Source organism: Gallus gallus, chromosome Z (genome assembly GCF_016699485.2).
Source record: "Gallus gallus isolate bGalGal1 chromosome Z, bGalGal1.mat.broiler.GRCg7b, whole genome shotgun sequence".
Taxonomy (NCBI): Eukaryota; Metazoa; Chordata; class Aves; order Galliformes; family Phasianidae; genus Gallus; species Gallus gallus.
This window is the reverse complement of record NC_052572.1, coordinates 68969412-68993535: the sequence shown is the minus strand read 5'-3', so window position 1 is coordinate 68993535 and position 24124 is coordinate 68969412. Positions and strand designations below refer to the sequence as shown.

Sequence of the window (24124 nt, the reverse complement as noted above, 5' to 3'; positions counted from 1 at the left end):
AGAGGAGAGGAGAGGAGAGGAGAGGAGAGGAGAGGACAGGGGAGGAGAGGACAGGGGAGGAGAGGACAGGGGAGGGGAGGGAATTCCTTTCAATTCTTCTTTCCTCAGAAGCAGAAGGCCAAGGAGCAATGGCTTGGTCATCACCTATAGCGGTAGGTTTGTTGTCACCCGGCAGGGGACAAGAGCTTGGGTGACATGGTAAAAGCATTACAGAACCATGAGGGATTTGTTACATTGAGTATGCTTGCAAAATGGCCATAAGAGGATGTCAAAATAATTCCAGCATTCCCCAGAGATGACATTTTGTCGTGACTGATTGTACTAAATACTGGTTTGTATGAAAGGAACTACATTTGGACATACTTTTTGCAACCAATGCTTGTGGAATTACCCACAAACGTTTGAGATGAGAGAGCAGGTCTGGACCTGTTGTGGTTTGACGATTTTTTGTTGTCAGAATTGCACATCAGAACACCATGTGAATCAGTGGATGTTAAAGAGTTAATGTTCTGGTTCCGTTTACTGCCTCCTATGGGCGTTTTGAGTGTTCTGGTGGGAGGGGAGGGGTAGCTTCCCCGGAGGACTTGGCGCCAAGGGCGAGTGAGGTGGAGCTGCGGGCGGGACGCTGGCCGTCTCTCCCCCCTTCCAGGCCGGCTCAGCTCGCTGCGGAGAAAGGCACGTGCTTCGCTCGGACTTCGGGTACTCTTCTCTCTCGTTTTGTTTGATATCGTTGGATTTAGTAAATTACCGTTCCTCCTCAGGTTGTTGCCGGTATGTTCCTTTTTTTTTTAAACCCACATACTGGCCCTCTGCACTTCCCCCTCTCCTCCCGGAGCTCGCCGCCCGCTGCTGTGGGGCCGGGGTCGGCCGGATCGTGCGGCACAATGCTGGTACCCCCTCTTCCCTTCCCTTCCCTTCCCTTCCCTTCCCTTCCCTTCCCTTCCCTTCCCTTCCCTTCCCTTCCCTTCCCTTCCCTTCCCTTCCCTTCCCTTCCCTTCCCTTCCCTTCCCTTCCCTTCCCTTCCCTTCCCTTCCCTTCCCTTCCCTTCCCTTCCCTTCCCTTCCCTTCCCTTCCTTTCCCTTCCTTTCCCTTCCTTTTTTTCCCGGGCTTGTGCCCCCCCTTGTCATGGACTCTGATAACTCCGTGACAACTGTACTTGAGGAGCAGAAGAATTAAGTCTAGGAGGTGGCAACAGCCACAGATAGAAGGAAATAATGAAGGACATAATAGCAAGATGATAGGTGTCATGAGTAATGGTGAGGTCCTTGGCAAGTCACAACTGCCTGTAGTGCAACCCACAAAGGAGAGATTTCCTCTGCCTTTTGTCTATGAACTCTCAGTGAGTGCATTCACCCCTTTCTTCCCTTCCCCTACTCTCTTTTAAAGCAAGCAGGCAAGTGAAACTCTGCAAACCAACCAGAGTTTCCTACCCTGTTTAAAAGAGAGTCTGCAGGGTAAAGAGCTCTTCCAAGGTCTGAACAGGAGTTTGTACTGGATGATAACAGTGCCAACTGGTGTTGGCAGTGCAGGGGCTGTAGTGGTCACCTCTGCGGAAAAAGACCCATAGCTGCCACATGCCATCTTCCCCAATGGCTCCAATGGACACAGCTCAGGACAGAGGTCCATCAGCAAAGTTGACGAAAATGAATGCAAGAAATGGCAAAACATGCCACGGAGGCAGAGGAGGAGGGAAGATAGTGAGAAACAGCAGAGGGAACACTTAGGTCAGAGGAGAAGGCGAAGATGTTGAAGGTAAAGTTGAAGGAGAAAGAGGATAAGAAGGTGAGGAAGGGGAGGAAGAGAAGAACATTAGCAAGAAATAAGACATTCTAAAAATCCATCAAATATCCAGTGATAACTTTGGTTAGCCATGATGCCCTTCTAATAATGCCTTACTACATTTTCTCTTTTTGGAAGTAAACCTAACCAAAGAACTGTAGGGAAAACCTTTTTGTCAGGGCTGACATTTTTTCTTACTATGAATCCTCCTTCCAAAGTAATATGTAAGTTGTCATGAATATGGAAAGGCTGGTATGTTTTGTATTTTCTTGCATTAATATAATATTACAATCTTTGAAAGGATTTTTTGATATCTCTGAGTATGAAGGGTACTTTATCAGCCCAGCTACTATTCTGCTGTGTGAGTGTGTGTCTTTTTAACATGTCCCCTTAGCAGCTAAACTCTTGCCTCTTTCTCCAGCCTTTTCACCTTTTCTCACCAAAGTATACTGAACTAAATACAGTCCATTCAGTGGCAGGATTAAAGCTGGCTGGAAAATACATCTTTCTCTCCTGCTCTATTTTTCTTTTTTTGTAGTAGAAGGTTTTATTTTCTGTGGCTTGAATGAATTATTCTTTTAGAGGCAATGTTAATATTATATTCTCTAAATAACTTTTCTGTGTGCATGACATTATTTTTGCATTCACGTACTTGCTGAATTCAAAAGTCACCTCTCCATTGCTTATGATTCTTTCCAGTCATATCTGGGAAGAGGATAGGAAAGATTTCCAGATTAAAATACAGTTATTACCTTCAGATGTAATGGCACAGATTAAAAACACTTGAATATAGCTGAGTTGCAGTAAACACAATTGAAAAATCTTCATCACTCCTGTGCTGTCTTTTAAAGATAGTGATTAATGTACCATTGCAAGATGATATATATGCCCATAGATTACTGTTTGAATTACTGTGCCTGCTTTCTGTCTTATTGTTCATCAGACATCTCTAACATTTTACTTAAAGATCAGAGAAGAATAAAAGAACTTTCATTTTCACATCAGCAAGGCTTTTAAAATATACAATAAGAGGAGTAAGGTGGGGAAAGACAAATGACTCATTCTGTCCTGAAATTAAGAATTACAGAATCACAGGATCGTAGATGTTGGTAGGGACCTCTGGACATCATCCATTTCAATCCTCTGCTGAAGCAGGTTCTGTAGAATAGGTTACACAGGAGATTATGACTGTTTCCAGAGAAGGAGATGCCACAGCCTCTCTGGGCAGCCTGTTCCAGTGCTCTGTTGCCCTCACAGTGAAGTTCTTCCTTACACTGAGATGGGAAATTTCATGCCCATCCCCCTTGTTCTACCACTGAGCACCATTGTAAAGAGCTTTGTCCTATCCACTTGACTCCCAACCATTAGATATTTGTAAGCATTGATGAGATTCCCCCTCAGTCTTCCCTCCTCTGGGCTTCACAGCCCCAGTTCTCACTCAGCCTCTCCTCAGGAGGGAGAATGCTGTAAAACACTGGCTTGCAAATGATGACTCTTTTTCTGTTGTTTTCCTGGAAGAATTTCTAATGTATGCTGGGAGAACTGAACAGCATTTGTTTTTGGAATTCTTTGTCCCAGAGGAATGAGATTTTACAGATTCAGTAAGCTAAGTCCCACTGTGTCTGCCCATGAGTGCTCAAGGTTTAGGAAGAATTTCTGCTTTTCTTAGAAGAGGGTGGCACATCCCAGCCTGGCTGGGGCAAACATTCAAGTTCTCATCGTTATCCTCCACCGAGGGCACAGTTCTATGATTTAGTATGTTCCTGGAATCACATCAGGAAGGTGAAAGTTCTACTTTGAGTTCTGTGTTGGAGTGTCTCGGGTCAGATGTCCTGGCCCAGCTGCATATAATTGCACCAAACATGGCAGAGAGAAGATTGGTATAAAACCCTGCAGGTGCCCTACTGGTTGGTAGGGAGAGTTGGTAGGTGGTGGGGGCTCTGCTTCTTGTGGAAGGGTTCTGGATTTGTGAATTGTTTCTTTCTCAAAGGTAATTTACAAATGGTTTTGGTGTAAAGCAGCAGAAAAGGGAGAGGGCTTTCATACTTAGAGTTTTGTATTGCTGCCTCTTGTGGAGCAGAATGCTTTGTAAATTTGACATCCAAGTTGATTATTTCTGCTAAGATAATAGCAAATAATTGTAATGATGTTGCACTTATACAAGTATGAAGGGAGAGTAAGAAGAGATCCATGATTTTTCTCAAAAAAAAAAAGTGTAATGCTTTTTATTAGAGGAATATTATTTTTGTCATGGTATTAATTTAAATGATAAATGTCAGCATTTAAAACAGAAAGGATAAAAGTTTCATGAGCCTTTATGAAGGTGTAATTTTGAACATGTGATTTTAAGGTACATATTGTTTGTAATCAGGAATCAAGTACTCTATAAAATGTTTCTAGCCAGTGAATGCTCATTTTGATGTCTGAATTCTGAGAGGTGAGAAACCCTTCTGGGTAGTATTAATTGTTAGAAAGTAGCTGTAGAGTTTTTGGATGAATACACTTCAAAAAAGCTTTTCCTAGCTATAACTGGTGTGGAAATCAAGCTTCACCCCAGGGTAAAATCAGGCATTTCAGAAATGTTTACCATTATCCATTTAGTCTGAAAGCCAAATAAAGATGAGCAGATAGGGTAGAAGTCACAAGAATAGTGGAATATGCATTATTTCCATGATATATTTCATACCTTGTTTGTTTGTTTTCATTATGTTAAAGCACTTTAATGTGAAAAAATGGTGATGCTGTTTCATAAAATAGGTAAAACTAGAACACGGGAAAACATGAAAAGGTAAATTTCATGATAAATAAACTGCAGTGTGCTGTGTTTTGAAATAATTTTTTATCTTGCTGACATCAACGTATAACAAAGGCAAAGTAATGGTTAGAGAGAATACTTCTTCTGTTGGACAAACATGGCTTTGAAAATTCCCAGTGAACTTAACCTTCTATCTTTCCCTGACAAAGTAGGTAACCAGTTAATAGATGCAGTGTTTTGTCTGCTTATTTGAACTAACTCATCAGCTGTTAAATGTTGTTCATTTGTTAGCTTTTTCTGCGGTCTGGTATCAGTGGGACAGGCAGGTGTGATTGGAGTAAAGGTGTGATGTGGTGCTCTGTAATAGCTTCCATCAAGAAGTAACCAAAGGAGGGCCACTAAGATGATCAGAGGGCTGGAGCAACTCTCCTACGAGGAAAGGTTGAGGGAACTGGGCTCGTTTAGCTTGGAGAAGAGCAGGCTCCAGGGATACCTCATTGTGGCCTTCCAGGACTTGAAGGAAGCATATAAATAGGAAAGGGAGCGGCTGTTTATGAGGGTCGATAGTGATAGGTCAAAGGGGAATGGTCTTAAACTGAGACAGGGGAGGTTTAGGTTAGATATTAGGAAGAATTTTTTCACCCAGAGGGTGGTGACGCACTGGAACAGGTTGCCCAAGGAGGTTGTGGATGCCCCATCCCTGGAGGCATTCAGGGCCAGACTGGCTGTGGCTCTTGGCAGCCTGGTCTGGTGTTTGGCGACCCTGCACATAGCAGGGCGGTTGAAACTTGATGATCATTGTGGTCCTTTTCAACACAAGCCATTCTATGATTCTAAAAGGACTGAATTCCTCTGCTATTCTTCTGGGTGTAACGCTTACTCTCAGCTTTTTTTTTTTCTTTTTTCTTTGTAAGGTGGCAGAAGAAGCCACAGTAGCCCTTTTCTGAGATCAGTCACTTAGAAACTTCCTTAAATAATTCCTCCCAAATACAATGAATGACTGTACCATCCGTTCTCAGGACTCTCCTTTTCTTGCCTCCTTCTTGCTTCCATTCCAGCTTCTTGCAGATCTCTGCCTTAGATCATAATATATTAATATCTCTATTATTTGGAGAACATTTTTTTTTGTCAGGTAGACTGTTGCAGTGTTGACATTTTCTCATTTTATGAGCTAAAATCCTTCAGATTTTCTGTTATCACATGTTGAAAAGCTCTGGAGTTGCTTCTTGTCGGACAGGGTAGCTGATAGATAGATACCTGATATATGATAGATGGAAATGTATGTTGTCACGCAACAGGATTTCCCTTGTGCAGTGGATGCAAAGTTGCCTGTTCACAATATTTACTGCAGCCTCTAGGTGACAGTACATGGCAGCCTTATGTGGAGCCTTCTGATAACAATGCCAGGCCTTTGAAAAGAGACAGTGTTTTTTGTGGTACAAACTGTATGCTTCTACTGAAAACTGACTGAATAAGAAAATTGTACAGGAACATTTGAGTTGGAAGAGACCATAAGGAGCATCTAGTCCCACTCCTCTGCACTGAACAGGGACACCAACGGCTTGATCAGGTGCTCAGAGCCCCATTCAGCCTTCTGTTGAACATCACCAGGGATGAGGCATCCACCAGCTTTCTGGGAATCCTGTTCCAGTGGCTCACCACCCTTCTCTTAATAATATTTTTCCATATATCCAGTCTGAATTTCTTCTTTTTCAGTTTGATACCGTTTCACCTTGTCCTGTCACAGCAGACCCTGCTAAAGATTCTGTTTTTTTTTTTATAGTCCCCCTTTCTGCACTGAAATGCTACTCTGAAGTCTCCTCAAGCCTTTTCCTCTCAAGGCTGAGCAGCCCCAGCCCTCTCAGTCTGTCCTTGTAAGGGAGGCCTTCCATCCCTTGGGTCACTTTTGTTGCCCTCCTCTGAACACGCTCCAGCAGGTCCATTGCTCTCCTGTATTGGGGACTCCACATCTGCACACAGTGCTCCAGAGGTGAGGCCTCAACAGCGCACAACAGAGGGACAGGATCACCTCCCTTGCCCTCCTGACCATGCTTATTTTGCTGCAGCCCAGGATACAGTTGGCTTTCTTGCTGCAAGGGCACATTGCTGTCATGTCCAGCTTACCATCTTCCAGTACTTCCAAGACTTTTCTGTCAGGGCTATGCTCTATCCTTTCATCCTTCAGCTTGTACTGATAGCAGGCATTCCCATAAGTGAGACCTCGTACTTGGATTTGCTGAACCTTAAGAGGTTCTCCTGGGCCCACTGCTTGAGATGGTTTTCACAGAGAAGTAACTTTTGTTTTCTATCCCTGGAATTTAAAAACTATGTGGGAGATCAGTTAAGAATATTATGAATAAGTATGAAGCTTGAATTTATTTTCCCTGAACTCTGTTGTTTTGATGCCCCTTTATTTTCCATCATTGGTTCATTTCAGTGGTTATTTTCCATTGTGACTGCTACAGAGGAAAGGAGTAAATGTTTTGCTTTTTCCCTTCTCTTAGACCCTAGTTTTCAGCTGTACACACACAAAAGTAGACAGATGTGCATATGCATGTGTTTGTGCACACAGACTAAAAAACTCTCTCCAAAATTAGAGGGAGGAAATTGCCTGACTTCGCTAAAGTAGAGGTGCAGATCATTGGATATGCAGATTATGAAAGATAGCCATTCTGCTTATCTCCAGTTCCATCAGGATCATTTACCTTTTGAAAGATAGGAAAGAATGAACTGAAGATCAAAATCATCAGTCTTATTTGGCTTCATCCAAGATTGATGGCAGTTTCTTTCAAGGGCAACTAAAACCAGCTACAGAACTCATATCCATATCACTTTTTTTCCCCCTTTCAATATTTTATAAATGTTACAGGATAAGTCAAGGTTTGGAGACATTAAAATTAAAGATTCTTCTCCCTCCTTGTCTCCTGGAAACATCGGAGAGATGTGTTGGCAATCAGTATGTAATAGCTTGCTGAAATATCATCTCTCCATGCTTCTCTTCCTTTAGTAATCTTGAGGTTTTTGTATATAGTTTCTTTATGTCTCTTTAGCAAACATGATTATAGTGTTTGTATTTCTCTTGTTTTTTATTTCATATCAGAAAATGATGTGTTTTGGTATAAATTGCTAATCATAGTGTATCCATTCTTACTGGCTTGTTACTTAAATTTATTTTTTAAACATTTCAGTCAGATCTTTTGGATATATGGAGAGATCTGTTGAAGACAGTTTAAACACTGACATACAGCATTGAAATATCCCAATTATTCCTTGCATGCATAAGAAAGTGTTGTGTTTTTTTTTTTCTTCCTTTTGTCTCTCTGTGAGTGAATAAGGTTCTTTGCTTTCTTTTAGATTCTTTGATTAAATTTGACAGGAAGAAATTTGTCCTCTATTTATATGATAAAGGGGGGCAATGTGTGTGAGGCTGATATGGTGACTCTAAAAATTATTAACAGTGGGTAAGAACTGATAAAGCAAACCTGCTTCTATGTATAAGTCGCTCCAAACTTTTAAAAGTTTATTTGTAGCCATTGCTCTGATATCTCAAGGTTAGATTACTTAGTGGGATAATGCTTGCTAAATTCTTGGGCACTGTACTCAGAATGGCAAGGGGTACATCATGTAAAACTTGGAGGTCTTGGAATCAGTTGAGTGAAAAATGTAAACCATTCTACCAACATGCTTGATCTGTATGAGCAAATTATGTCATGTGCAATCTAAAAAGAATTAAAGTATTGAGTAACTCAGCCCGTGTTTTCACACTCTTTGCCTTAGATCCTGATGCCCATCTGGTATAAACTCCTTGGAATTCAAGTTTAGAAATTTTCCTCTCTAATGTGGTCAATGACAGAAAGCTTTCTTGCTAGGTCTAAGCTACTTAGCTACTAAGTGGGTGTTACGTTATCTCAGGCCTTTGCAAATTTCAAAGAAGCCCATAAGGCTTACACAGGTAGAAAACAAGTTGCTTCTGAACCCCTAGAATGGCTCAGAGTTATTGTTATGTTGACAGTGCCTTGTCTGCTGCAGAGTTACAGCTAAAACTGTGCTTGTAAAAGTGGAAAGTCCTTGATTTAAGTTAGCTGTCTTCAAGTAAGATATTTAAAAGAAAAAAAAGCACAACTTAAGAATGTTAAGATCAAACGAAAAATAAAAATGCAATTTGTAGCTCATTTTCTAGTTAAGGATATCAGACTAGAAAGGGAGTTACCGCAGAGCTAGAAATGGTTGTTGTGGTTTAGGTGGAAAAACAAACACAAATTCAGAGAAAATCGCAGATAGTGGAATTTCACTGAGTGCACCAGACTTTCAGGTATTAAAACCACAGAAAACATTTTCTGAGGTTTTATTATACTTGTTACAGTTTTACAGCTAATTTGACTTGTTTGGGGGCTTTATGCAAGTTGGTAAGAATTCACTAGTTATCTCAAATATGTTTTCCAGTATCACAGTGCGGAGAGTTTTGTGGCAATCAAGTTTATTACTAAGACACTCATACCTTGGAGAACAAGAACTGTCAAGAAAAAGATAGTGGAAGGATGAACATAATACCGTGAGAATACATAGAGTAGAAGTAGAATGAACAGAATCCATAGAGTAGTGGGGAAAATGGAAGCCAGGGAGAAAACAGTAATGTACAATCATTCTACAAGAGCTGCTAACAAAATGTTATGGAAAGGTGCTCAGTTCCTTTTCAGCCTTGCCTTGCTTAGATAAGAAATAGCTTTCTCACAAAACATATTAACAGTTTTGTTTCCTTTATTAAGAGAGGTTAACAAAACGTTTTTTTTTTTTTTTGCATCTGTTGAACAGTGAAACCTTGTGCAGCTGGTAGCTGTAGAACCAAATAACTCAAGAACCAAGTAACAATAATAAACTAAAATGTATGAGAAAATGCAGATGATAAAGTAGCCATCTCCCACTGGAAACTTATCCTCTTTTGAAGCTGCTGCTGCTCATGGGTCTCACTGGTCTGCTCTTCTTTCTGAAGAAAGGTATGAGATTATTAAACCTCATGTTTGACCCCCGCCCAGTAGCAACTGAAAGAGAAGCCCTGCTGTTACAAGTCAGAGAGATATCTGAAAACTTATGTCTCCTGACTGTGCAAGAAAAATTGCCTAATATGCAAAAGAATATCAGTGCAGAAAAGATCCTTCTTAACTCTTCTTACTGCATAGGCTTCTTTAGACAACAAATGTCATTCTACTCTGCATTTTAATAAGGTGGTTGAAAGGCAGGATGAATTGCTTTCAGCTGCCATAAGGAAAAAGTAAATTTAATGTTCTTTAAATCTTTCAGTGCCTAACCTGACTCAACCAGAATGTGTTTATATTTCAGAGAGTTCTGAACATCTGCATTCAGGCATCTTTGCCCAGTTATCCAAATTATGTAGGAAAACTTGTAGTAATCTGGGGAAAGAGTATGAGCATGCACGTGCATAAGGTGTATGTGTGACTACAGAGTATTAATACAGGTGAAGTGAATAAAACAGTTTAACTGTAACTCTACTGCAAAGCACAAGAAGCTGCATCTCCAGAATTCTGTAATATAACTGAAATGTCAGTACATTATCATGAGAAGACGTAACTAGTATATTGGATTTGCAGATCCTAGAACAGAAGTCTTGCACAGTGAGTTCGGTTAACACAATAGTCCCATGGGACAAAGCAGTACTAAGAAGTGTGTTGCATGTCTCAAGATGCTGATGTACCTTCACCTGTGTGTAAGCAATTCATATTGGGTTTTGTTTTCTTCCATACTGATCTTTTGAAATCCCAACATTAATCAGAAAACACTTCTACCTTTTGTTGGGAATTGGCATTAAATTATACTTTATTGGCTTCTCGATATTCCTTATATCTATCCTTAATTTTCTGAGTCTAGGTTGCAGGGTACTATTCAATAGTAAGGACTTGTTGTGACAAGTCTTTCCACATCCCATATTAAATAATGAACTTTTGAAGAAAACAGTTTTATAGGAACATTTTTTTTATGAGGTTTTGACCAAAGTGTTGACAGAAATTTTTCCAAAACCAGACACAAACTCAGCAGGGTGCATATCTCGCTGAAGTGTTTTTGTTGTAGTTGTCAAATTAAATGTAATGTTGACAGTTGTAACATTCTGGAAATGGCCACACTTTTGCTTTTCTTCAGTAAAATACAGACTAGGAAGTCAGTGTTTGTATTATCTAATTCGGAGATGAATAGATTTATTTACTTTTGATCTTTTTACTCATCATTTAAAATGAAAAGGACTGTTATATGAGGGTAGAATGAATGTGGCAGTATTAAAAAAAAAAAAAAAAAAAGTAGTTGTGTGCTAATTTACTATCACTATGCTTGGTTGCCCTCACAGTTTGGGTCCTCTGCAGCAGTTAAAAGTTTAAGGGCTCCTGGCATGTGTGCTACTACCATGGTGTCTTTTTTTTTTTTTTTTTTTTGCTAAAAAAAAAGACAAAAGTCATGGGAATTAAAACAACAACAACACAATTCTTGCTTTTTGTGGCATAATTTTGAGAATTTTTTGCAGATCCCTACAGAAATTGTCAGCCCCATTGTAGCCAATTTGATCATAACTGCATCTTGTTAAAGTTAATACAAAGACTTGAATGTACTGGCTGAACTGAATCTAGAGTGAGCTGCCTATCTGGTTCAGATTATTTTATTTACAGTCTTTTGGGTCCAAGCTGCCATCTTAGAGTTTAATTTTGGACTCACTTTCGTAGTGTTTTTGTATTGGCTGGGGGGAAAACAAACAAGACTGAGCTTTTTTTGTAAGGTATAAACAATTTTCTTCCCACATGTGCACACAGCTTCATGTATCTTTCTGTTGCAGAACACGGCTTCCACAGTCTGTTTGCAGAGGACAGCAGCTGTTAGCTCAAAGGTCACCCTAGCAAGCTGCAGGCCATGCCAGCAGACACCTTTCCTGACTCTAAGTGCCCCATTTGCTTGGACAGATTTGACAGTGCTGTATATCTGATTCTTGCTGGCACAGGTTCTGCTTCAAATGTATCCAAGAATGGTCCAAATTCAAAGCAGAATGCCCACTCTGTGAACAGTCCTTCTTTTCTCTTTGTTATACAGTTCATGCTGAAGATGATATATCTAGGCCTTCAGAAAATGAGTCTTTTTCCAACTCTGATCACAGCACCATCAGTTTTGCTGAAAGCCCTTTTGACTTAGAGGCATGGGATCAGCATGCATGATAAAGGAAGCAGCTCAGACTCAACAATTCTTGCAGTCTTTCCAGATGAGACAAATTCTCAAGAGCTAGAGCATGGTTCATCTGAGCATAGGGTTGATCAGTTCCCCTGGAATGATGAAACTCCAGGTTCTTTGTATTCCCCTTCAGAAGAGCATGGTGCAACCATAATTTATTCTTCAGAGTTAGAGAGCTCTTATGAGGACACTGCTTGGGAGAGACTCAAACTGCAGTTTCAGTTACAGTCCAGTGTTGACTCCAGTGACAGCAACTCTTCATCAGAGTATCATGATATTGCTGGCTACGTTAACCTCTATGCTGAGAAGACACCAGAACTCAGTGAGCTGTCCTCAGTCTCTGAGGACTCTGTCAGGCAGAAGAAGAGGGAAAGTGTGAAGAAAGAGCAGTCAATCCAGGATAGCAGATAGAGTGACAGAGAACCGAGTAGAGTTTCATCACCCCACTCCTCCCTGTACAAGGACCATGTGAGTAGTTGTCAAAGCACCTTACTCTCTGTAGTGAAGAGGAAGTGTCAATGGATGAACAGAAGAACAAAGATAAAATAAAAGATCATTCTCCACAGGACTCAGACTCGAGCCTGTCTCCAGGGATGGACAGTGTGTGCTCTCCTTGTAGCCAGAGACTGTTCAGAAAAAGAAAGACCAGAGTCCATAGAACAGTGAGGGCAGTCATGGCCATTGGCCTTGGAGGAAGCATCACAGTGAACACCAGTTTAAAAAGAGACTATCAAAAAGCAGGAATGGTAGCAAACGTCAGAGCAAAAGAAGCAGGAGGTCAAGGCCCTGTGACATGAGCCCCTCTCTAAAAAGCCGGACAGTCCAGTAGTTGTGAGGGCACAACCACCAGAGATTCAAGCACATCACAGTCACATCACAAAGGCCATGGCCAAGTGAGGTCAAACAGCCTAGACAGTGATTGTTGTTACAGAATAGCCTGTTAGGAAACAGTTACCTCTTACGTGGTCCAAAGGCAGTTGGAGATGGCTCCTCCTGCAGTAAGAGCACTCAGTCTGAAGCTCACTTTCAAGCAAGTTTCCTGGTCCAGAATTCAGGATCCAGTCTTTCACTGAAACAACAGATCTGCAAAGCCAGATGGGATTCTATGAGAGACAGGACTCCTGTTACAAACAGTGCAGATCAAGCTGTAGATCAAGGAGCTGGAGAGGCAGACAGAACAAGAAGCGAAAAGCCTGGTGGAAAGAGGAAGTGCAAAACTCGACACTTGGAGAATGCAGAGAGGGGGAGAACCAGTGTGGAGAGAAAATACAGCTTTGAGAGAGTTATCCCAATATTCTAGTGACTGCTACAAAAATTAAGGCAGCCTTTCAGACAACCAAGAAAGTAGTGAGACAAAACATGAGGAAAAGGAGGAAAAAAAAAAAAGTATGGGAAGTCCAAGTGTGGAGGGAGTCTGTGAAGGGACAGACACAATTAAGTGTGCTTTAAAGAAAATGTGTAAGAAGAAACACCAGGAACATCACTGGAAAGATGCATAGTTCTTCCAATTTAGTACGATTAATTTTTACCACCAGATTCATGTGTGTGGTGTAAGTTGATCTCTGCTGAAAAGCAGTAAGCAGTTTCTACGTAGATATTGAATAGCCCTTCCAGAAGCATAAATTATATTGAAATATTAATGTAGCAAGAAGACTTTTTGGTCTAAAAAAGCAAATCCATGCTCAGTATGCTTTGTCAACACAATACATCTCTTTCAGTTTTGGGTGTTGTACAACACTACGTATGTTGGTGCTGTCCAGGGTGCTCCAGGCTGGGTGGCTTTCCGGTCCTAGCTCTTGCTGAAAGTGGGAATAACTTTGATCATGTTGCTTGGGATCTGTGAAGTGTTTTTTGATCTCTGCTGTTGCAGTGGAACCTGTTTCCCATGTGCCCTACCACTGAATATAGATCAGTCTTTAGCAGCTCCTCCTGAGCTCACTGCTTTCAGCCCCTTCCCAGCTCACCCCCCTGGACATCATGCTATATGTCATACAAGGCATGTGGCCAGGAATAGTGAGTCTGGGCACAGCACGTGTTCTCTGTGCTGATCCTGGAAGCTGCCTTCCTGTGTGGTGGGTATGGCCGTGGCTGGCTTCCAGATGCCTGTGCAGCCACTCTCATATCCTGCCCTTGAGAGAACACAGGGAAAAGATAGGATGGAAAAGCTCCTGTGTTGAGATAGAGATCACTTGTGATTACTGTTATGGCCAGTCCAGGCTTAGCACACGCTGCTCTGCTGAGCAGCACAGGCAGCTGTGGAGTGGTTGCAGTTAGTCTGTAACAGATGATGTCTCTGCTGCTGCTTCTCTGCTCCAGCGTGGCTCCTTCCCACAGGGCACGGTGCTTCAGGAATTAACTGTGGACAGATTACTGAACATGTTAACCTGTTTCTTGGTGCTTTTTTGTTCCCTCAGACATCTGGATTAAGCTTCAATTTCCAGCTTTGCTTTGCAAAAGTATTCAGAATTAGTCCTGATGTAATTTTTTCCTTTGCTAAGTTACCGAAGTCATAGTTATTAACTCTTGTAAAATCAATGAATGCATCTGTTACTGCTTAGATGCTTTCTTCTACCCAAACTATTCACTAGTTTGTTTAATTTCCTAATACATTTGAATTATTTCACATTTTAATGGTAATTTTTAGAGATTTCATTCAACTTATGTTTCTCTCAACAAAAAATAGTGCTGCTGCTCTATTTTAGAGTGAAAGTACATCTCCTTTTAAAAGCCACACACTTGAAGCTCCAGGGCAAAGTTCTTCAAATTTCTGACAGTCACTGAAATTATTTCCCCCTCCAGAGGCTAGCTCAGAGCCTAATCCAGAGTATTTGTGTCCCCCTCCATGCTCTGCTGGGGCAACCCACTGCTGTTCAATGATGTGGACACCTCTACAGTGAAGTTTCTCTTCCATTTGCTCTGCAGTTTGCTAAAGCTTGGCTCAGGAAGGTTCCTTCAGTAGGAGGGAATCTCTTCCTGTGGAGCAAACTGAGAAGAACTGTTCCCACCAGAAGTGGGGCATGTAGATTTCTAGGTGGGAGGTAGAAGCTCTCTGGTTATGCTGTGGGGAAAACAGCAGGCAGTCTGGGCTGGAAGGATGAGGGAAGAGAAAGCCTCAGCACTCACTGGGAAGGCATGGTGCTTGCTCCAGCAGGTTGCAAGCCACTGGACTGTCCAGAGAAAGGCTTGGAGGAAAAAGCTGCCTGGCATATTCAGGACAATTGTTTATAGGCCAGCAGTTTGCATTTGTTCTGCTTTATTGAGCTGCTCAGAGTTCTGCTTTTTAAAAGTAAGTTTTCCTGGCTTGCATTAGAGTAAGAGACAACTTTTTTGAACAATAAAGCCTTCAGCCCTTCTTTAGAGCAACCTCTCAGTCCTGGATAGGGGTATGAAGGGAATTGTTTTCTTTTCTTTAAAAAATGAAAGAGGAAGGTGTTCCAGCCCCCCGTCATTCAGCTGCATGCTATCCTTTTCAAGGGCACTGAGTACCAAAGTTTGTTATGTCAGAGTGCAGGTGTGAATGCTGCAAAGGACACTGTGGAGAAAGAAAGGAGTGACACATTTTCAGTGGAGTTTCCTTGTCAGCTTACACCATCTTGGTAAGGCCACCCACAGCAGGAGGCTACTGGTAGTGAGCTGTGGGTTGTTTTGGACTGTTCTTCCACCATTACGATCCCCACACCACACAGTGCCAGAAGAAGCTCAACAATGATTGATTACATGTGGAGTGAGCAAAGTGTAAGGGATATCATGCCACCTAGTTCAGATAGTAATTAGTAGCTTCACTGTGGGGTATGAAAAATTAATTCGTCTCTAAGTCTGGGCTGCTGCTGCTTGGCTGCTGCCCATTACTGAGATAAATCATACAGATACCCAGCTGAGGATACATTCTCATTCCTGCTCTGCCCTGGGGCTTGCAATGAGGTCAGGAAGTGGAACTTTTGTTTTTCTGTTTTATTGGACAAAAGATTGTTTTAAATGAAAGATTAGTTGAAGAAGCAAAATTTGCTGTAGTTGCAGAAGACAATGGTGCAGGCACAATGGAGAATAAAATAAAAATGAGAACAAGTTAATCTACAATCCTTGAAATAAAAAGGAGGAGGAATCAAGGTGAAGATTGAAAGCTTTTCAAATAAAAAATGAATTTTGATAAAGTTAGGCGGCTACTTGAATGTCATCTAAGCGTTCATTAGTGTAGTGCTTCACAACTGAGCAACAACTATGTAACTGCTGCATTCTGAACTGAATTCTGTTAATCTAGCTATGCCTTGCCGAGCGTACACAGGCAATGTGTAACTTGATAATGTCACCCATACCCAGGAGTGGAACTGAAAGTGACCATTCCCTTTGATCGGGTATTAAGAGAAACTTCCCTGAAAGAGTGACCAGACTCTGGAATAAACTGTCCAGGGAGGTGGTTGAGTCTTCATCCTTGGAGATGTTCAAGAAACTTGCAGGTGTTGTACTAAAGAACATGTTTTTTTTGTGGAGATACTGGTGGTAGGTGGTGGTTGGACTGGATGATATTGAAGGTCTTGACAGCTTCTGGTTTCAGGGATCTCAGCAGGAACTCCTTTGTTCTTATCTTCCAGGCCTTACACATTTAAATCAGCATATTTAAGCAGGGAGATGCTAGCTTGTATCTGGTCTTCACAAGATACAACAGTATCATCTCTCATTCTTCTTCAAGTTGGTTTCATTTGCTCCCAGGCCAAGACTTCAGCCAGTAAATACTCCTGGGCCCTCCCATTCAAAGGCAAAAAACAACTCCAAATAAATGCTTTGAAAGGTGAAACTCCACAAAGTGATGCTGATTGCCTCATGTTGATTTGAGACATTCCTTGCCAGTCTCAGACAGGTATCGGAAGTAATTTCTTCATAATTTCTGTCAAAAAATATATATGTATCTACATACACACTGGGGATGTTCCAAAAGTAATGCCTCCTACTTTAATATATTGGCCCACAGTGTTGGAGGTAATGGTGGTAGTGTGACAGTAGTAGATGCTGAACCTTCCCAACAATATCCTGTTATCTTGCATGTTGTTGCCATGTAGGAGACAGCAGCAGAGGGGCAGTCTGACAGTGATGTCTGACATGGAAGTACAGATGAAACAGAAGTGTGGAACTGAATTCCTCCATGTGGGGAAAAAATGGCATCCATTGGCATCCATCAACCAGTGGATGTGAGCACAGTGAGGTGATGGGTGCTGCATTTTAGCAGTGGTGATAGTGGGTCACCTCTGCTGGTGCAGATTGTTACAATTGAAGTTGATTTTCTTGGCTTAATTCAGTGCTGCTGTAATCTGCTCTAAAGCAGCTGTGTGTACCTAGTAAATAGTTTGTGAGTTTGGTGTGGGTATGTTGTTCTTTTTTGACAGTCATGAATAGTGATGTTTAGAAATGGGTTTGGCAAACACCTGTGTCTGATCTGAATATTCCTCTAACTAGTTTTTGTGATGGCTGTGTATGAATTGGAAACAGCTCATCAGGCAAACAAGGAAATGAATAACAACAACCTGCCTATCAAAAAGGAAAAAGTTAAAAAGAAAAACAATTCTGTACAGTATCTCTTTCAAATAATAATGGAGAAAAAACCCACAAAACAAAATAGTTACAGTTTTGCAACACAGAAGCAAGCATATAAGCTTTGTGGAAAAAGCATATGGGCATTTTGGATAAAGCAGGGGCATTTTTCTCCTTTATTTTCATCCTGAAGAAAATGATGCTTATATTATCTTTTCAAATGACCTATCTTTCTTAAGTAATAAAGCATTTCTTTTTTTCATCAAAATAACATGGCAAGTTCCCAGTGAAGCAATCATACTGCGAAAAAGAAAAAAAGGTCACAGTGGAAATGATACCAATCATGGCTAGCTAGGACTCTCTATTAAGGGAGAAAAATGAACTGGAAAGCATACTGTATGCTAATGCGTGGTGGCAGAAACCCCTGTTGTGACCCAATATTGGTGCATATATTGTGCATCTCTGATGAAAAAATATATTAAGGAAATGCTGTGACTGCCTGGTTGCTGCATTCAGAAGTTCAGAAATGAAGAAGGCTGATTATACCACCTTCATTCTTTCCTTCTGTTCTTGCACTGTGGAACATCTTCTGCCTTGAGATTTCATAATAGCTCTTAGAAATGTCAACAGACCCTCCACTTTCCTAAAAATACAAGGTTTACTCATAGTTTTAATTACTAGTAATGTTTAGGGTTTTTTTTTTTTTCTTCCATTTTGGAGTATTCATCAGATTAGGTTTAAGTCTCCATAGCTCCCTTTATTCCTGCATCATCTTTTGTATCTCTTTTGGCTCATTTTATAAGAATGGACAAAATATTCTTTTTCCCATTTTGTGTGCTAGAATTTGCTACAAACTCATACAACCAGTGTTGGAGCTACAACTTCATTTACTGCTAGATACAAGGAATATACATGCTCTGAAATACAAACCTATCTCTGATCCTGCAAGGAAGGATCTGTATGCATTGACCTTTTACATCAAAAGAAAGATTTCTGGACTCATTGCAGCTTTTGTAGCATGTGCACATTGCTACATGTTAGGTGAAGTTTCAACCTTATATGCTTAATTAAAGATCTGAATTTTTTACAATTCATGAGTTTATATTTTTATCAGATATGATTAGGTATCACAGAATCACAGAATTGTAGGGGTTGGAAGGAACCTCTAGAGATCATTGAGTCCAACCCCCCTGCAAAGCAGGATGCAATATACTAAAAAGACTTAATATTTATCATTACTAATAAGAGTGGAATTGAAGGAGAGATAAGTAACTATAATCACAAGAGTAGCTGGAGAGAAAAAGATAGGCAAATGAAATGACTTAAGATTGAAATAAAGATTTAAATTCTAGGTCCTTGGTCCTAGTCTGATATTTATGTCCCTAGCTGGTACCTAGTGCTTTGTGTTCTCTGAATTTATTTACTGCATATTTAATTGCACATTCAGACCTTAAAAGCAGCTGAGAGCCCAGACAAGCCATCAGTGATTTCACAATTTCAGATGTCACTGGGATTTCTGCCAGCACGGAGCTGGGCTTAGAAAAGTGGCTAATAACTGAATCTGTCCTACATTTATCTTACACAGGAAGTGATCCCCTTAACTGTAGCTTCATCATTACCTGTCATAAGTTGGACTTGGTGACCTTCTTCCCTGAGCTGTTCTGCCACATGCATCTCCTTGTCAATCGTGGTAGGAATAATGATGACTGTGTCAACACAGTTCACATCTACAAAACGGTTTATTTTCTAAAACACCCAAAAGTGCTACCTCTGTCTTTCTCTTCCCCAAAAAAGGTTCTGTGTGTGGTGTCTCCTCTCAAGCTTTGCTGAGAGTTTGAGGTTGATCCCTTCTTTTGGGTTTGTATGGAAGGATTCTTTAAAACTCATAGCCTGAGTTGGTGAATAGAAAGGAAGTGATTTCTTCTAATTATAAATTCATGTTTTTGTCAGCTTAAAGAAATTAGACATAAAGGTACTATTTCACTGAAGTTTTTTTTTTTTTTTTTTTTTTTTTTAAATAGAATTTAATGTATATGCCTGTTGCTTTCCTTTCAATGATTCCAGTACAATCTGGTGAAATCAGTTTCCACTATTCAAAACTTCTTAGTATTTCCAGAGACAGGGACTTAACTTTTTTCCTGGAGTTTGTGGTTGACCTCGTGGGAGGCATCAGCTGGATTCTTGGATGGACCGGTATTTCTGAACATGCAACAGCAGTGTTGTTTTCACATTATTTTGCATGGAGAGCATAAAGTGATCCTAAATTTCATGGGCATGTCTTGGGGATAAGAAGTCATATTTCCAACTGACACTCAATTGGGCAGAATCATGTCTTGTGTTCATATAAGAATCTCTTTTCCTATTGATTGAAATAGTGAAATGGTTATGATAAAACCTTTATTTGAGTATAACATCATGATTTTAAACAATGAAAAGAATAAATTAGAAAGATGTTTCCAGAATGGTAAAGACCAAATTACTGTTATGGACTTGCTTTGCACTTTTTCTTCAACAGTTCTGTACTACACATTTGTGTATTACTTGCATAGGCTTATGAAACATCTCTACTGTCTGTGTTGTGAAAGAGCTGCTTATCCTCCTGGTGTTTAGCACTGGAGCAGCAGAGGTGTGATAGTACATGACTGTAGCAATTGGGCATATCAACACAATGAGAGGATTGGCATGTTAGTAAGGTGCTACAGGGAAAGGGAAAAAGATTGTTTACCTGTACCAGAAGATTCCAAGTTCACAGGGGAAAGCTGCCCCAGTGGCAGTCAGCCCTTAAGTGGGATCTAAAAGAGGTGCAGCCAGGCTTCACCCCTTCTGGTTGCACATGTGAATTGCCTTCACTTGAGTTCCCAGGGCTGACCCAGTCCTTTCCCCAGATGATCAATCAATGGTTCAGGCTGTGACTCAACAGTTCCCATACACTGACCCATCCCCAGTGTAAAGATGATCTTTTCTGCTTAGCAAAACTTGGAACAAGACTACCTGCTATAGAAATAATGACCACAGTGTGCTCCCAGTCCCTTCTCTGAGTGACTGCTACTAAAGACAGTGCTGCTTTTGTATATGACATTGAATCAGGTGATGAACAGATGTATAGTTGAAAGGTGTTTATATTTGCTTGCTATTCTCTTAGGTATCTCCTACCGTTATTGTATGATTTTTATATTTGCTCAGTTTCTGAAAGAGGGAAAGATTTATTTATTTATTTATTTATTTATTTATTTATTTATTTATTTCACAGTAGATTTTCCAGGTCTTTGCATTGATCTTGAATGCATTGATAGTAAAATCTCAGTAGCTCTGTAGAATTCATTAAGTGATAATTACATTTGGAGCCCAGCAGTTTCTGAAGTACAGCCATTAAAGAAACACAGAAATTTCCAGACCTGGGCTGTTATCATGAACTCAGAATGTATTTTTTACAGAAAAAGATTAAGAATACATAAGACACCATGGAAGAACAGAGCATGGAAGAACAGAGCACGTTGCTTATTGGTTAAATCTGCTTAGTGCTACTTTTTGCGTATTACGGTCAGTATAAAATTTGTCAGCACAGGCCTTTTATGTAACCTGCTCTTTTTTAAACAAGCTGCCTCCTCATCGTCTCTCATCTCCTGAAATATAAAGGATGGGTTTCTGGGGATTTTTGTCTTTTACAGAAATGATGTCAATTTTGTAAATTGGACTGGGAAAAATTAGAACAAGTAAATATGAACTGCCCGAGTATGCTGTTTGAAAGTCTACCTGAATTAAAGTCAGATTGTGCTGTAAACAAATGTTATTTATCTGTAAGTAGGCAACAGATTGCTGATTCATTTATTTTTATGGTTTAGTTAACTCACTCTTCATGAGCCCAGAAAACTCTGATTATAAAATAATTGCTTTCCTACAGTATCTAGGTAACAAGCCACTGAAAAGCATGTAGCCTAATGAGTAGATTTAGGTAGAGCATGGAGATGCTTTCAGCAGAACTTCGTTGTTGCTTGTGCCTATCACAGAGAAGGTGAGCTATTTGTTTTCATTTAAATTCTATTTTTGGTCTATAAAATTTGTTTGGATTCTTAGTTGACAATGAGCTTTAGCCCCTAGTCTACTGTTGTACTGGTGGGGCTTCATGAATTTGCAATAACATGAAAATCCCTCCGCTACAGTATGTGTTGATCCTTTTCTAGAGCAAACACTGTTCAGGAGCTGCTTTGTAATGTTCTGGATGCCCTTGCCAGGTAGTTTTCTATGCTGTCATGAAGACTTAAAGAGAGACAGGTCAGTTAAACTGTGAAAAGAGCAACACTCTTGTTCGAACAGCAGTGCAATAGGATGCCATAACTGGGGACTTCTTATTGTAGAACTACACTAAAACAGGAAGGCTATGCCTGGAAAACTGACTGACACTGGACAAATAGTAGTGGCAAGGAAGACTTAGGCATTTCAAAAGTGAGCAGAAGATACTCAGGGGAAGATTTATCCAAGGAAGTTTTAGGAAGTTGGAAAATGGTGACTTTTTTTTTTTAATTTCTTCTAGCATGCATTTTACATCTGTTTAAAGCAGATGAAGGCTTGAGGTTTGAATGTCCAATGTGAATGTGTGTTGGAAATTTTAAGTTTTGCAAATTGGATGCGCTGTATCGGTGTCAGTTATTGCACTCCGCTATGGTACAAAGGGGCTTTGAGCACATGTTCCATTATGCTGTGAGCTCCACTGAGGAGGCTGTAATAGAGGAGAGTGCAAACAGCAAACGCACGTCCTTGAGTGATTTCTGAGCATAAGCATGTATGTTTCCCAGACTTTTGGATTGCTTACTGTGGAAAAGTCCTTATGTAGTGGGTTTCTGGATTTATGGCTGATTTTGACAGCATTGCAAATAGACAGAATGAGATATTTAAATTTCTTGACTGAATAACAATTGTTTTCGGTCTACAAGTACTGCTTTAGAAAAAAAATGTGAAAAAATGCTGCATGAAACCCCTTGTGATATACCTTTGGGTTATTTATTTATTCTCTTCTTCATCAATGCTCATGGAGTGATGGTTGATCTTCTTCAAGTTATCCTGAATGTTTTCTTTCCTCAACTTCACTTTTAAGCAGCAGGTAATGAGAGCTTGGCATGAGTCTGAATCTCTGTTGTGTTACAGTTTAGACCTTCTCTCAGAAGTACTAAAAAGACTGCAGTTTCGTTTGAAGGCCATGAAGGTGATATGTTTCTGAAACCATTTTTTTCTAAAGTAGATGTCTGACTGTCATATTAATATATGCCTTTATTCAGTGTGCTCCAAATGGCACACTGCCAGAAAGTGACATAGAATCACAGAATGACTTGGGTTGGAAGGGACCTCAAGTCCCACCGATAAATTGGAGCAAGACAGAAGGGACCTCAAGGATTGTAGAATCATAGAATGGCCTAGGTTGAAAAGGTACACAATGATCATCAAGTTTCAACCCCCCTGCTATATGCAGGGTCGCCAAACACCAGACCAGGCTGCCCAGAGCCACATCCAGCCTGGCCTTGAATGCCTCCAAGGATGGGGCATCCACAGTCTCCTTGGGCAACCTGTTCCAGTGTGTCACCACCCTCTGGGTGAAAAACTTCCTCCTAGTATCTAACCTAAACCTCCCCTGTCTCAGTTTAAAACCATTCCCCCTTGTCCACCCTTGTAAACAGCTGTTCCCTCTCCTGTTTATAGGCTCCCCTCAGATGCTGGAAGGCCACAGTGAGGTCTCTCCAGAGCCTTCTCTTCCCCACGTTAAACAATCTCAGCTCCCTCAACCTTTCCTCACAGGAGAGGTGCTCCAGCCCTCTGATCATCTTAGTGGTCCTCCTCTGGACCCACTCCAAGAGCTCCACGTCTTTCCTGTGTTGGGACCCCAGGCCTGGACACAGTACTCCAGATGGGGCCTCAAAAGAGCCGAGTAGAGGGGCACAATCACCTCCCTCTTCCTGCTGGCCACCCCCTTTTTTTAATGCAGCCCAGAACACAGTTGGCCTTCTGGTCTGCAAGTGCATACTACCGGCTCATGTCCAGCTTCTTGTCCACCAAGACCCCCAAGTCCTTCTCCGCAGGGCTCCTCTCAAGGAGATCTTCCCCCACTTGGTATAAATACCTGGGATTACCCTGACTCAAGTGCAGCAACCTGCACTTGGCCTTATTGAACCTCATTAGGTTTTCATGGGCCCACTTCTCCAGCCTGTCCACGTCCTTCTGGATGCCTTCCCTTCCTTCCAGTGTATCGACTGCACCGCTCAGTTTGGTGTCATCTGCAAACTTGCTGAAGGCGCACTCAATGCCATCATCTATGTTGTTGATGAAGATGTTGAACAGCTCTGGTCCCAAGACTGACCCCTGAGGGACACCGCCTGTGACCAGCCTCCACCCTGACAGAGAACCATTAATCACAACCCTTTGGCTGCGTCCAGCCAGCCAATTCCTCATCCATTGAACAGTCCATCCTTAAAATCCACACCTCTCCAATTTAGAGAGAAAGATGTGGTGAGGGACCATGTCAAAGTCTTTGCTGAGGTCCAGGTAGATAACATCCATCGCCCTTCCGCTGTCCACTGAAGCCGTCACTCCATCGTAGAAGGCCACCAGATTGGTCAGGCACGATCTGCCCTTGGTGAAGGCATGCTGCCTATCTTGAATCACCTATTTATCTCGTGTGTGCCTTAACATAGCTTCTAGGTTGATCTGTTCCATGTTCTTCCCGGGCACAGAGGTGTGGCTCACCAGCCTGTAGTTCCCCAGGTCTTCCTTTCTTAAAAATGGAAGTAATGTAATGGGAGTAAAGCTCCAACCACCCTGCTGCAGGCAGGGCCACTAACCTCCATATCTAATACTAGA

General features: G+C 41.1%; 1 long non-coding RNA gene across 1 annotated transcript in view; it reads left to right on the top strand.

Annotated features, from left to right (window-relative positions):
- Positions 1-592: 592 nt before the first annotated feature.
- The window catches only part of LOC107052414, a 140584-nt gene continuing 117052 nt past the window's right edge, over positions 593-24124 (top strand). Inside the window, exon 1 of the long non-coding RNA XR_005842965.2 lies at positions 593-699. This is a non-coding gene — a long non-coding RNA (uncharacterized LOC107052414). The remainder of the gene's footprint in view (positions 700-24124) is intronic.